Genomic DNA, 14,917 nt, shown 5'->3' with positions numbered 1-14,917 from the left:
TACTTTGATATTTGTTCATTGCTTTAGGGAATTTTTTTTTACATTATCGATTTCACGTATGGAGGGAGGAATGAAGAGAACATAATATGTATCTTAAAAAGAATAAGTTGTTTTGGGTGTGTATGAGTGTATTCTCATTCAAGTGCTGAATAAAATCATGATACTGTGCATTAAGCACAAACACAAAAATAAGGACACGCAGGGCCAAGACTTACTTTTGTCCTTTTGGAAAAGTTGTATACTTGCTTTTTTTTTTTTTTTTGACAAGGCAACTTTCTGCCTCTGGAACTGTCACCTCCTTGCGAGCTAATATTATGACGTCTATTCTGTCTGATTGGCCGTAGTGTTGGTGACAATTTATTTAGCATTTACTGTGAATCAGAACTCATGCTGGTATTTTATGTATATTAATTTACATGGGGCTTACCTGTCCCCAAGGTTTGATGTAGGCATTTTTATTCCTATTGATATGAGTAAAATGAGGTTTGCCGTATGTTAGCAAGTCTAAGCCATACCTAGGTCATACAGAGTAGTGAAACCAGACTTTGAACCTAGTGAGCTAACAGGGCTTGTACTTGTAGCAACTATAACAAAGGAGAGTATAAACATTTGATATCTGCAAGGAGTCTGCTTCATCCTGCAAGTGAAATGTAAATTTGGTGGGGATTTGTTCTCTATTTACAATACTATTGCAAACATTATACCATAGTTCTTCCTTTGCCCATTATTTACAATAACTGCAATTTAATATCATCTCAAGAGGTCACATTAAACTATACAGAATCCCCAAGATTAAAGAAAAATATGCTTTGATTTTATTTCTAATTCTTTTTGGGGGATGAGAATTTGAACTATTCTGAGTTTTATGGGTATCCTATATATGCTCGTGGACATAAAATTAATTCCCTGTGTCTCGAGGGTAGCACAGACATAAAAAGGCCAATTACAATTTTATGAATAGGAAATATAAGATCTGGGGCTTCGATTTTCTCTATTGTTGCATTCTAAATAAAAGCGCTATTTCTAGGGAATACTTACATCCTTTCTGACACAGAACAACTAGGAACTTTCATTAGAGAAAAATCAAAGCAGATGCAATGTGAGTCCCCATATAGTGCAAGTAATGTTAAAATAGATTCCAAACTGGTGTCTTGTTTTGATGAAAACTCAGAAGACAATTTGGAGACTGTTTGTCAGACTCCAGAGACTGAGGCACAGATGGAGTTCTGAATTAAGTGACTTTGTATTTTGAGATTTGAAATGAGCCCTAGTCCCAAATGTATATTTCAATGATTGTGAACTAATTGGATGTGGTAATTGATTATTAAAGGGTTTACATTCTTAAAATTGTGAGGTTCATAAGTAGTCATTTAAACATTTGTAACAAGATTAAAGATGTAAACTTTATCTCCGGATTAATATATGTAGACAGAATTGAATGAACCATATTTTGGTTTGAGGGGTCACAGAATATTGTGGATTAGTGAACTTTCCATAAAGCCAAAGAAAATTCCTTGAGATATCAAAAATTCAAATTTTAGCTAGTTTAATATGGACAACAAAAAAATGTACTTCTTGCTTTCCTGTTGCACCAAGCAGTTTTGAAATGAATGCTATTTAGACGTGTTTTGGTTGACCAAAAATATCCCGAATGCTAATTCATTCAACAAATACTGATTTCGTAAAGACGTAATGCATACCTACAAGGTGCCAGCCTCTGTTCTCGGTTTTGTCAGCACAAAACACATGTCTGCCTTTGGGGAGAGAAAAGCAACCTACCTAATGTGTATAAAAGTGGCCTGTATTGAAGACTAAGAAATATGGAGGGCCAAGGAATCTAGAGGTCTCGGTTTTATATAGGGTGGTCAGGAGAGGCCTTACTGAGCGAGTGGTATTTGAGGGAGTGGGCCATACACTGTCTAGGAGACGAGCATCTGAAGCAGAAGGAATTGCAAAGGCTCTGAGGCAGGAGCATACCCAGCTTGATCATGGCAAGCACACCGTCGTGGCTGGAGAGGGGACGCGGCAGCAGACGGTATTAGGAGATAATTAGGACCTCTCTCATGAGAATTAGGTCATGATCCACGTTTGTGACCAAGTCCTCACTCCCATGTACAAGACGGAGGGAGGCACTGCGTTTTGCTAAAATGTGAATCTTGGTTGCTTTAAACTTACTCCTTGTGCATACTCATGAATACTGTAATCGTGGACAAGAACATGTGCTCACAACTGGCCATGCAGAGGGCTCAGGTGTGGCGGAGACTGACTGAGGATTGAGAGGGTCGGGAAGGGACCAGAGCAAGACCACCAGGCTGTGCTTCATCAAGGGTGCGCTGACACTGAGGCAGCGAATGAAGAGCAGCCCCACCCAGGTTACATCTCCCTTTGCAGAAGCAGGGAACATTTTCTCCTTTCTTACGCGGCACAACCCACAAGAGCATCACACTCGCTGCCCTTTGTCACTCACTCCGTCTCTCCTTCTACCAATCACTGCAATTACCAGACTTCCCTAATTCAGGCTGAAGTCCTACCATAGGGCCGTGGGAGAGTAGGCATCTCCATTTTTCTTTCCCACTTTTTTTTTTTTCGTAAAGGAACGTGTGTCAAAGATTTTATTCAACTCATTAATTAATGAGACATCCGGTAGGTGTTACAACTGGTTCAGAGAGCTCGAGTACCACACAGTTATAGACAAATAGGGAATGCAGAAACGAATTTATCCTCACTTCTGATTCTTCTGGTTAAGCAGGTACCTCTAAAACCAAAGAGAAACTTTGTATTTCCTGTGCCAAAATAACTTGGTGTAAATAAACTATATTTTCCTAGATTCTACCTTGACTGCTAATATCCCTCTTTTCTGTTCTAGAAGAACAAAGACCCTCTTACATCTCCTTGGTGATTATAGCTCCCTTTTTACAAACCATTCTTTTTCAAATAACTATAGGACCAGCTGAAGACTGTCTGAAGACAGTCAAGTACTGTACAAACACTGTGTTCCTATATCTACACAATGTCCCCATGGGGTGAATGCTGCCAACACTCTCCTACTTTTACAGATCAGGAAAGCAGGACTCCCCGGGGCCCATATGTTGGCCTAAGTCCTGGCAGGTGCACATCTTCAAATGGAGTCTGCACTGCAAACCTTCCTAAGGTCTATTCTACATCCTCAGAAATGCCCTCCTCAGCAGTTAAGGTTTATGGGATCTGCGGAACATCCACATTTTATACCAGTATCCTCTGAACACCTGGCCAAAGAGGCTTGGGCTGAAGTGGATGAGGTGGGCCAGGCTAGGAGGAGTAGAGAAATGCTAAGAACATGGTTCCCGGCTGTGCCTTTTTGGTCTTGAAACTATTCGGAGAATTGGAAATATAAGGTAAGGCAGGAAGGAACTTACAAAGATGAGTTAACAAGTTTGATTTGATTCTGTAAACTGTAGAGAATTGAACAGGCTTTCAGGAGGAAAGTGACCTTGTTCATTAGCATAAATTGCAAATACGTTAATATTGGAGCTCCCATTCTAATTAAGATGGGAAACAGAACAGTGGCAGGCTGATGACATTGGGCGTATGAGGCATTCTGTTTTATTGTGTGTAGAAATAGGCTCAGTGATGGCCAGTTAGTTTATGATAGAAACTGATTAGGTCTCACATTTCTTGGCTATGCGTATTTGTTCTTTCTCCATTTCATTGTAATGAAACGAAATGTATTTAGATTTCCCATAAATGAAGATGATGAAATTATGATACGTTCAATTCACATTTTTTTTCTTTCTTTCTTTTTTTTTTTTTTTTAAACTGTGGAACACCTCACAAATTTGCATGTCAAATTTCTTGCACAGGGGTCATGCTAACCTACTCTGTCATTCCAATTTTAGTATATGTGCTGCGGAAGTGAGCACTCACAGTTTTTTTTAATGATAAGTTAATTCCATAGATCTACAAAGAAATGCTTGTTTTCTTCCCCATTCCTTCCCTAAATTCTGTTGTTATTTAGGAGAACAGAGGGAGTGCACCTGCACACACACACACATACATATACATGCCGCACAAATTAGACGTTGCCAACTACCAGATGGGGAGAGAACCCTGAACTCACAAATTGGAAATTTCTTCCATGTCCTAATGCACAGGTTAGAATAACATTTTATTTTATTTTATTATTTTATTTTATTCAGGCTCAATTTATTTAAAATATATTTACTTATACATAGGTTAATTTATACATAAGTAAATTTGTACATAGGTTATATTTAATTTACCATTGAGTGTCTGTGTGTTTCCAAAACGTGAAAATTGGTTTAATAATATGCCCCAGAAGGGAATTATGTGTTCTGGACACATCTTTTCCAAAGCATATTTTATATGCCTTCAACCAACTTTACTACCTAAAAATCACAGTTCCTAAGGCCTAGATGACTTTATCAGATAACATCAGTGTAGTTAAGTACTGTACCATACAAATTAGTTTTAAAATTTTTATAAATGATTTATTGGTTGTTAGCTGTCATTTAAGGGAAATAATTATAACTTCCATTTTAAATTTTTTGATAGTTTTATAAGCTTTCTATTGCTGCTGGAACAAATTTGTGCAAATCTAGTGGCTTCATGCAGTGTGACAGTCCTGGAGGCCAGAAATCTGACATGGTCTTCTGGGGCTACCATTACAGGTTGTGTTCCTTCAGTAGTCTCGAGGGAAGAATCTCTTGCGGCCTTTTCCAGCTTCTAGAGGCTGCTTGCATTCCTTGGTTCCTGACCACAGCAATCCAAGCTCTGCTTCCATCATCACAACTCCTCTGACTCTTGGACTCCTACTTTTTTTCCGCCCCCTTATGAAGACCCATGGGAGGGGTAGATTACATTGGGCCCATGTAGATAATCCAGGTTAATCTTTTCACTACAAAGTTCTTAACTTAATCCCATCTGCAAAGTCCCTTTTTGCCTGTAAGGTAACATACTCATGGGTTTTGGGGATTCAAATATGGAAATCTGTGGAGAGAGGGGAAGCTTTATTCTCTTTGCTACAGTAGTGTTCTTTTTTCTCTTTTTATCATTTGTTGTACAAACCTTTATCTGTAAGTTTGGAAAAAAATATTCTGCACCAATATAATAGGAATTAATTTTCTTCTGATATGTTTTTTATGCAACTATATAATAATATTTTTAAAGATTTATTTATTTTAGAGAAAGAGAGAGAGAGAGCATACAAGTGGGGAGAGGGACAGAGGAAGAGGAGGAGAATCTCAAGCAGACACCCCACTGAGCGCAGAGCCCAGATGCAGGACTCCATCTCACGACCCTGAGACCATGACCTGAGCTGACTCGACAGTCGGATGCTTAACTGACTGAGCCACCCAGGCGCCCCAATATATAACAATATGTTTAATTAAAAAGAAAGCTAGTGGTTCCATGCCATACAAATTAAATTTGAATGATGCATGAATTTTGAGTTGCTAATTTTCATTTGCTTGTTTTTTCATTCCATTACCATAATTTATGTAGTTTTTAAGACATAAAATACAGCAATTTAGCTACTTTATTGTTTAAAATGATGACAATGTTCTTGAGTTCATACCCTCTCCAACCCAGATGAAGAGGGGTATAATGCTAGATCAAATCTAATAAAACAGTTCCTAATTTGATTAACCTCAATTACCTAATATAAATTGATGCTTTTTCCAAGTGCCCTATTGAGATTTCTTCCCATGATTGATTAAAGTTGACCACCAGTTCTTTCCCATCCTTCCCGTTGAGGTGGGAAGTCCATGGCCTCTTTCTCTGAAACTGGGTGACTGGCTTTTTCAAATTGAATGGAATAGAAATGATGCCAAGGGACTTCATGTCTGGGTGTCAAGAGATTCATGGTTTCCATTACCCCTGTCTTGGACCACTCCCTCCATGTGACAAGTGAATCTTGGGTCGGGTCCTTTGGCATGGCCAGAAGACATCTATATTGGTTTCAGCAGCTAGCAGAGGATCTTTAGGGTTTTTTTTATTTTTAAACTTTGTTATTTTAAGTTGTTTTAGGTTCACAGAAAAAAATTGAGTGGAAAGTACAGAGAGTTTCCATACACCCTCTGTCCCCCAACATGTACAGCCTCCCCCGCTATCAACATCTGGCTCCAAATAGCACACTTGTTACAACCGATGAGCCTGCATTGAAATGTCATAATCACCAAAAGTCCGTAGTTTACTTTAGGGCGAGGTTTTAGATGTTTATTCTTTCTTCACTGCAGGGATAGAAACAAACGTTTAGGTCTTCTGTTATCCCAGTTAGAAAACTCTGGACTCTGGGACTTTGCAATTTCTTGTGCTCTATCATGTTTTCTAATTACCTAGCCCCTCTTTACTTTTGTTCATGAACCTTTGAATTTTTTTATTCCCTTCTCATAAAACCTTATATTTTATGTAAGAATACTTGACCTTTGGTGCATGTGCTTTTTACTAAACTGCATTCTACTCCTTCGCTCTTCAGAAGTAAGCAACAATCATGCAAGGATTACTTATTATTTGGCTATAACTTCTCAGAATTTGTTCACATTTATATCATCTAAATTGCCTCAGATGAGAAGACACAAAAAATAGTCTCAATAATGAGGTATATCTGGAGGGTAAATAAGATTCAAAGTCATTGCAGAAAGATCATCAATGCATTTACTACTTTAGCTAAAAAGAAAATAAACATCAGTACAAATTAAGCTCCCCAAAGGCAAACTATTGTTTATAAGTTAAAGACATATGTGTAGACATATCTTTCTGAATGCCTATGCTCTAATACTATTTTATATAAAAGGATATATACTCTACATGTTTTTGCTTGTAACATTCTTTATTCACACAATAATATATGATTGAGATTTTTCCATGTCAGATTATAATATCTTTTATAACTACTGTTGCAGTGTTTATTTAAAAAGGTATACCTGCATTTATGTAGCCATGATAGATTGTTAAGATATTTTCATATTTTCATTGTTATAAGTAATATTTAGATGAACGTCTTCTTAACTATAAATTTGTTTACTACTAAAGTATATATAAAATACATTCCCTCTTTTGCATAGAGATATAAAGATTAATTTAAAGAAAGTTGGTATAAGTTGCCTACTTTACACATAGGAATTTTTCACATTTATCTTAGATCTCATTTTTGGGGAGATTTCATCATTTTAATATTATAAATATATTTGGTATAGGTAGATAGTAAATAGACTGATAGATTGATAGATTTAATAGATTGATAGATTGAGCCATAGAAGAAAATAATTTTCGAGTGATTTTTCAGGTCTAATTTATATTCCCCAATTCTATCATATACTGTCCTTTATAAGAATCAAATATACCTGCAATAGTAAAATAAGAAAGAACTGATAGATTTTTATGGAATTGTAAATACATGAATTATTGATTCAAATGTAGTTATTGTAGTAATAGTAGTTGTCCTTTGTGTTGAATCTAATTCATTCTATCTTTAAAACTTGAAATAAGTATTAAAATAATTTTAGCTACCCTAAAATTACTTCTTTATCATCACATGGAGTATAAAGAATAATGTTTATCTTTAATTTGATTCTCCATTGCTTTACTTCTTGCCACTTAAGAGAAAACTCAGAGAAAAAATATCTTGGTATTTTTCCAGAACCTTGTTAACTGTACCTTCATTTGGGTCCTCATCAATAAGAGATCAAATACAGAATTCTCAAAGCTCTTTTTGTTACTTCATAATACAGAAAGAGACATATATCTAGGAATAACTTTCTCACATGGCTATGAAGGAGCCTTCTAGGATGGCAGAGTGATACAATTTTATTGTGAAGGAACAGAAGTCATTGAAATTCGAATTTAAAAAATCCATATATAATTACAAACAATGCTTGTCAAGTTGCCATTGTCAATTTTAAAAGAATGAATTACAGCTTGAAAATGGAAATTATTAAAGAAAGAAGAAAAATTGTGCTATATTTTATATTGATATGTATATATATAATTATCTCAGTATACCTTAAATTATCCCCAACTCTGCTTAATTATTTGGCATATTTTAAAAATATTTTGGAAGTCAATCATGTAGCCTATTGATTGCAGCTATTCATTAGCAGTAGAAGCAAATGGCAAACTCTAGTCTAATTGTGTTTAAATTCTAAAACGTTGACCACACCTACTGCAAAGCATAAAGAACACATCAGTTTGTCCCCAGGAATTACTCCAGGGCTTGAGATAGGGTGCGTTTGCATTGGTCCCTCTTTGTAACCAGGCTACTCTTCAGATAATGCACGGCACTTTAGTCAATAGGACATGGCAGAACCTTTGCTTTGGAGATGTGATTTCTCTTGGAAATGGATGATAAATCACAATTATATAAACTGAGGGAAGACATAACATACCTATCAGCTGCATAATAATTATCATGGCAAGAAGAACCTATTGCATTTGCAAGATTAGAACTAACAGGTTTTTCAGAGTGCAATAAATCAGTTTTGAAAATGCCAAGTCAAATCAGGTGTGCTAAGCTATTAAGTAGTGTTTGGTTTACAACAAAACCAGAAATTGAGTTATAGAATTTGCTTTAGACACTTCATTTGCAAAGTACATAAGCAATACTAAAAGGTATGGCACATTTGCATATGCAACGATTTTATGCACTCATTGGAAAAAAATGCAAACTGCAATGCAAAATAGGACTATTTCTATTTTAAGGGAATAAAATCAATTCACGAAATTAAATTTTTAAAGTTAATAATCACTCCTATGGTTTTAATATAATCTAGAAATTATATTTTTCTTTATAATTAGATAAAAACATACAACTTAAGCAAAACCATTTAGTATGCTCCCCTACAAAATAATTCTGTGACCAAAGGACTCTCATACTCTCTTGGGGAATGGAACAGTTTTGCTGTGTCAGGAAGGTCTGCATTTTTTTCTGGTCTCAGTTTTCTCTAGCTATCCCTCAGGATCCATTACTAAAAGTGACAAACAAGTCAACAGGTAATGCTTTGGGCAATCACCCACTTATACTTCTTTTAATTTGTTTATATGACATGCTGCATAATATCTCATTAAGGACAAAAGTTCTTCTTAAACAAATAAACGATACTCTAGACTACAAGGTCTTTTTTATTGCTATTATCTCTTCTATATTGCTAAAAACGGCAAGAATTTATCAGTATTTCTTAATGTGTTTTCAAGTTTTGATGTCAGTGAAACCATGCTTCTGTTTTTATGTTTTAATTTTTTTTCACATTATAGCTTTCTTATCTCTTAAAGATCAAGTAATGAAGTCCAAGAAAGAAGGATAAAATGATTAGGAAAGGAAGATTTATGTACATTTCTTTGTTTATTGATTGGGGTTTATACTCTGACCATTCTGTAGGGCATTTTTTTTTAAAGATTTTATTTATTTATTCGACAGAGATAGAGATAGCCAGCGAGAGAGGGAACACAAGCAGGGGGAGTGGGAGAGGAAGAAGCAGACTCATAGCAGAGGAGCCTGATGTGGGGCTCGATCCCATAACACCGGGATCACGCCCTGAGCCGAAGGCAGACGCTTAGTCGCTGTGCCACCCAGGCGCCCCGGCATTTTTGTTTTTAATTAATAACTGTTGACTGGATAAACGATAATAAAGTGGTAGATTTTCACTTGTAAATAATGTACTTATAAAGCTTTTAGGACCTATTGATGGTACTAGCTGATTAAATACTGTCTCAGCTCATTTGAATTGGTTTAGTCCATACCTAATTTTGATATTTGGTTACTTATATATCACTCTGTAAAATATTTCAAACATTTATAAAAGTAAATGAGAGTGTTTTTTATACAAAATTTGACTATTAAGGGATGTTGTCATGTTTTAGTGCAGTAATAACCAAATATGCCTAATCCCACAAAATCATTACTATAGAAAACTTCAATTTTATTTCAATGAAGCTGTTAGTATTTAAGACATCTTCCTTGAATTCGACATGTGTGTTTGCACAATATTTGAATATCCACATTGGTGGCAAATTTGTGGATGAGTTTGATTTTGTAAAATAGTAAACTTCTGAGTCCAGAAAACAATGTGGATTATCAAGATGCGTATCAGCCTATGTGATGGCGGAGGAACTCTCCAATTCCAGAATGGTTTGCCATCTGATTCTGAAAGCATGTTCCAAGGGGAATGAGAAGATGTCCTTTATTCTTTGTAGTTGGAGTACAATTTACATGCAGTGAAAGGCACAGATCTTAAACAGGCAATTTGATGTGTTTTAACAAATGCTAAATCTGTATAGTCTGCATCCCTCATCATTCATTTAGCAAATATTTATTGAACACCATCTGAGAACCCCTAGTGGCTAGAGATACAGTTATGAATCAGGTCAAATTATCACCGAGAGGTATGGAGCGGAAGTCAAGAAAATTTGTCATTAAGTGGTAGAACCATTTTAATGTAAGTATTTACAGGAAGGAGAAATGCAGGAGAGCAGATCACTTCTACTTGGGGAAGCAGATTCAGAAAGACTGCCTTTTGGAGATGAGATTTTTGCCTGCATGCTGCCACTTCATGAACTGGCAGGGAAAGTGAGGTTTACTTAAAAAAAGGAGACACCAAATTTGCTTTATAATTCAGGTCCCAGAAAACTGGGACCAAAGGCTGTTTCTTGAAATAAATTTCTTAGGTTGATTAATGGGTAAATGTCATAGTCCTTGTTCAGTGTCATGAGATTCACTGTAATGCCGAAAACGGTTGGGTTTACATCAGTAATAATAACATTCTTATAAATTGCATTGCATAGTAACTTCAATTTCCAAATGAAAGTTTTGTTTTGTTTTGTTTTGTTTAATTTCAAATGTCGAGGTTTGGTAGGTCCCATTAAGGAAAATGAGCAAACAGTTGTCCAAATCAAATAAACTTGTTGCCTAACGAAAGGGCTGTGGAAAGGATAAAGCGTAGAGTGAAACCTTATAAGACAAGGCTTCCTTATTATTGATGAATGTGAGGTGCCTTTATTATTCCTACCATGTTTCGGCCTGAGAGAGACATTATTGAGAAATAAACTGAGAGGTTTGAAAATTAACTCTGTTGCAAATTTAAAATAAATAAGTTAAAAGAGCTTGGAGCTAAGATTTAAAGGTGGGTTCGAAACAAAAACATGATTTTCTTTTGAATTATTAGAATGAGCAATTAAAAGGAATTTTCCTAACCAGAAAGCTAAAAACATTCACGATATTACATGAAGGAGTTTCAGATTCCATAAATGTTAGCATACAAAGTTTAATACATAAAAATTTGTATAAAGAAGCTACTAATGATTGATGCTTTTAGGATTCTACGTGTTAATAAATTGATCTAAATAAATGGCATTGGCAGCTTATTATTTACCTCAAAGTTATTAACATTTTAATTATTTAAGAGTGACACTTTGGTTCAAAATTCATTTTTTTAGGAAATAATTAAATGGCTGAATTTTACTAAGAGCTGCCATTTTTAAATCAAGAAAGTCATGCTCCAGCTCTGGCCTAAACTTAGCAGATTCTTGATCAGAATTTGATGGCTCAAACTCCAAATTACAGGGACGGAGACACAAAGGTTTTACAAAAATACCTCAACAGCGTTGGAACCAAACAAATAGCTCTATTTTATAACCATACGCTTTCGCTGATGCCATTTTGCCACTTGTAATATGTTAGGCTATTAATAGAAAAGTTGTGGGATAGCCTGAGGTGATTTCTCACTCTAAATCGTGTTTTTCAACCATGACTGCACATTGGAACCACCTGGGAGTTTTAAAAATTACTGATGTCAGGGTTCCACCCCTAGAGTTTTTGATGTAATTGGTCTGAGCTGCAGCTGGACATGAGGACTGCCAGCCAAGGTTGAGAAACACTGCTCTAGAGAAAACCTGAAATGTGAGATGCTTGGAGATTTTCAAGGAGACCCCAGAGACAGCCGTGCTATAGAAATTAGAGCAAAATAACTGTTGCACGTTGCTGAAAGATAGGACACATAGTGTCAGGTAGGGAAGATGCCTCGAGAAGGGCTTCTTCAAATATATTACAGTGTTTATCATAGATTAACAACAATCTCTTCAGAGAACATCTTATGAGAACAACAATCAAAGCAATTCTCAATAAAACCAATTGTGTTAATAATTTCGGTTCATAAAATTCTGATGATGCAGAGAATGTAGAGCCTCTCAAATCAGTGATGTTGTTAAATACCACAGCAACGCTTTGAGAGCAGCTGAAAGGTCAGTTAAATTACAACAAGGTATTTCTGATATGTGATTGGGATCATTGGATTACTTTTGCTCGATTTTTCTGTTCACGTAGTCACTAAATAGTTGTGAGTTGTATTATTTTATAAGTAATCTCTAATCTCTATAAAATAAATGGGACGACAAAAAGTTTACCCCAGTTTCAGTGGAGCCCATAAATAATTGCTTTCAGGGGATGTTTAAATGAAATTATTTCCCTGACTGCAGGGGTGGGGATTGGTAAAGATTTGTCCTTTGTGAGTAATAAGAAGACTGTTCTTGGATATAAAAATAGTAAAGAAATAATTAGCTTTTTTTTAAAGAAGAAAAAGCTAAATTCCATGTTTAGCAAAGTTAATGAGTCCCTAAATTCCTAAAGCTGAATATTGGTGTGTAAATGAGCACTCCAAACCAATAGAGAATAACCTTAATATTCATGGATATTTAGCTACAACCTAATTTCTTATCATTCTATATCTCCTAGGTTTAAATCAGCAGATGTGTTGGCTCCTAAAAGACTCCAAATAAGTTTTACTTTCCTGACAATGTCCTTTATTAATGTGTTATTTTTTGAGAGGTCATTTATCAGGAACAAATTAAATTTACATTTTCAGAATTATACATTGGGTCAGTTGACCAGATCTTTGATCTCTTCTATGTTTCTAGCTAACAAGTTTGATTACTGATATATAGATTGTTCAAAAATATTCATTAAAGTATACATTTTATTAATTGCTTTTTGAAGGGACTGGTGTAAGCTAGTTCTTTTTTACGATGCTTGGCATTTTGCATATTCTATCATTTATAGTGAATAAATGAATATCAGTAACTGAATATGCAAGAGTTAAAAAGACAAGATTTTAAGTATGGGCTTGAGAGATTGAACTTTAAGTAATTAGCCAATAAAATTTAAAAAATAACCCACTTTTGGTGGAAGATTAATTTTTCTTTTGGGGGGAATTTTTATAGAACAGATATAAATTGCAAAGTGGAGGCAGAAGCTTAAGGGGAAAGATGGCTAGGTAAACTTGGAAAGTTTTGGACCTGGGAAGGATAGAATACTCAAGGACTTAAAATAGGAGAAGTTACTCTGTAATGTTAGAGGCAAAGGGCTGCCCTATGCTAATCTAATCATAGGCTGCGCTAATTGCTCTATGTCCAATTGGCCCTATGAAGTGATTGTACCAAGAAGGAGTTTGGTAAATATTTACTAAATGAATGTTAGATGGTGGGATTGGGTGTGTGGGTATGGCTGAATGTGAGAGGATGTTGATGATTGACTCAGATTTTGTTACATTCGGTTTTGACAGAACAAACCTGGAAAGAGAAACAAAAGAAATAGAAAAGATGAATGAAGCCCAGAGAAGGGCAAAGCTCCCTACAAAGTGTTACTTGCCCAGGGTATCCATTGGCTTCTTTGCACCACATACGAGCAGCTTATCCAGAGTAGAGTTTTCCAGAGTTAGTTAACAGGTCCACTTCCTCGTTTTCCATTTCCCTACTTCGTAGTCCTGACGCCTCAGAGGAAAATTAGCCACTCTTTCAAGAGGGAGGGGTGGGCCAACTCTATGCAGTTTTCAGTATCATCTTTCAAATTACTCATTTTCACAAATGTTGACTAATCAGGCTGAGAAAATAAAACAAAAATAAGCAGACTTGGTTTGAGGGACATGTGATTTATTTCAGTCTAGTGCTTCTTTAGCAGCAAATGAATCCTGCTAGACATGCAAGAGCTTGCTTCTAATCCAAAATAAACAAGATGTGTTTCACTGGAAAATTGCAGATTTATCAAAGGGTAACTTGACAACAAGTGTACAGATTACTATAAAAATGTTTCCTTCTTTTTTTTTTTTTACATGTGCACATAATTCCTGCTTCAATGCAAGAAGGTTTAATACCAGCTTTATTTAATACGTTTTGTGTCCACTTCTGTACAGGGTTTTTTTTTGGGGGGGGGTATTTGAGGTAAGAAGAGGAGAAAGAGGAGAACATTAATTCCAGATGGCTTTAAGCAAATGTTAGAAAGGTGAACATTCATAGGCTTCCAAATATCTGTTGGCTAGTTGACATTTACAAATACTGCACTAGGTAAGCTTTCTCCCTTAGCAGTATGAGGGTTCTGGCAGCAAGTTAAGGATGTGTGAAATGAAATATGCCATTCAAATATAGGAAAGAAAGAGGAGACTATTGGTAATCACTATTGGGAAAATCACAAGAACCAAATCTTTCTGTTGTTTTAAATGTCCTGTTAAACATTACAAAAAATCCATAGTCTGTTATTTAAAGAATTTGGAACTATTAGCTCCATTTCTAACATCAAACTTGAAGGTCAGTTTTTGAGTGGCAGGTTATCTATTTAAATGGGGAAGCACTGTGGTTTGAATTCCTGAGTGTACTCTGTTGAAACTGAATGAGAACAGAAGGCAGGGCTAATAAGAAGGGTAGTATTTGTAAGGTTTGCTTAAGGATGCAAGCTTGGGGACCCATTAATTGTAATCCTTTAATGCTGGTATGTGTGCCCCATCCGGTTGCAGGAAAACAAAATGTGTATTTCCAAGCTGTATGTCCTAAGAACAGAAGAAATCCAACATAACAAATATTAAATTCCCAAATAGCGTGCAAACACATGTCAATCATTACTGCAACCTAACATGGCAGCTGGAGGAAAGAACTCCAAACAACA

General features: G+C 35.7%; 1 protein-coding gene and 1 non-coding gene across 2 annotated transcripts in view; one reads left to right on the top strand and one right to left on the bottom strand.

The window, feature by feature from the left end:
* The window catches only part of GPC5 (glypican 5), a 653,116-nt gene that overhangs the window by 559,954 nt on the left and 78,245 nt on the right, over positions 1–14,917 (top strand). The window lies entirely within an intron of this gene.
* LOC123801190 (U6 spliceosomal RNA) lies at positions 3,792–3,899 on the bottom strand. Its single transcript, XR_006782147.1, has one exon. It is a non-coding gene; the product is annotated as a U6 spliceosomal RNA (small nuclear RNA).

Source organism: Ursus americanus, chromosome 10 (genome assembly GCF_024610735.1).
Source record: "Ursus americanus isolate L20-20 chromosome 10, mUrsAme1.1.p, whole genome shotgun sequence".
Classification (NCBI taxonomy): Eukaryota; Metazoa; Chordata; class Mammalia; order Carnivora; family Ursidae; genus Ursus; species Ursus americanus.
This window is presented reverse-complemented; position numbering and strand designations above follow the sequence as displayed.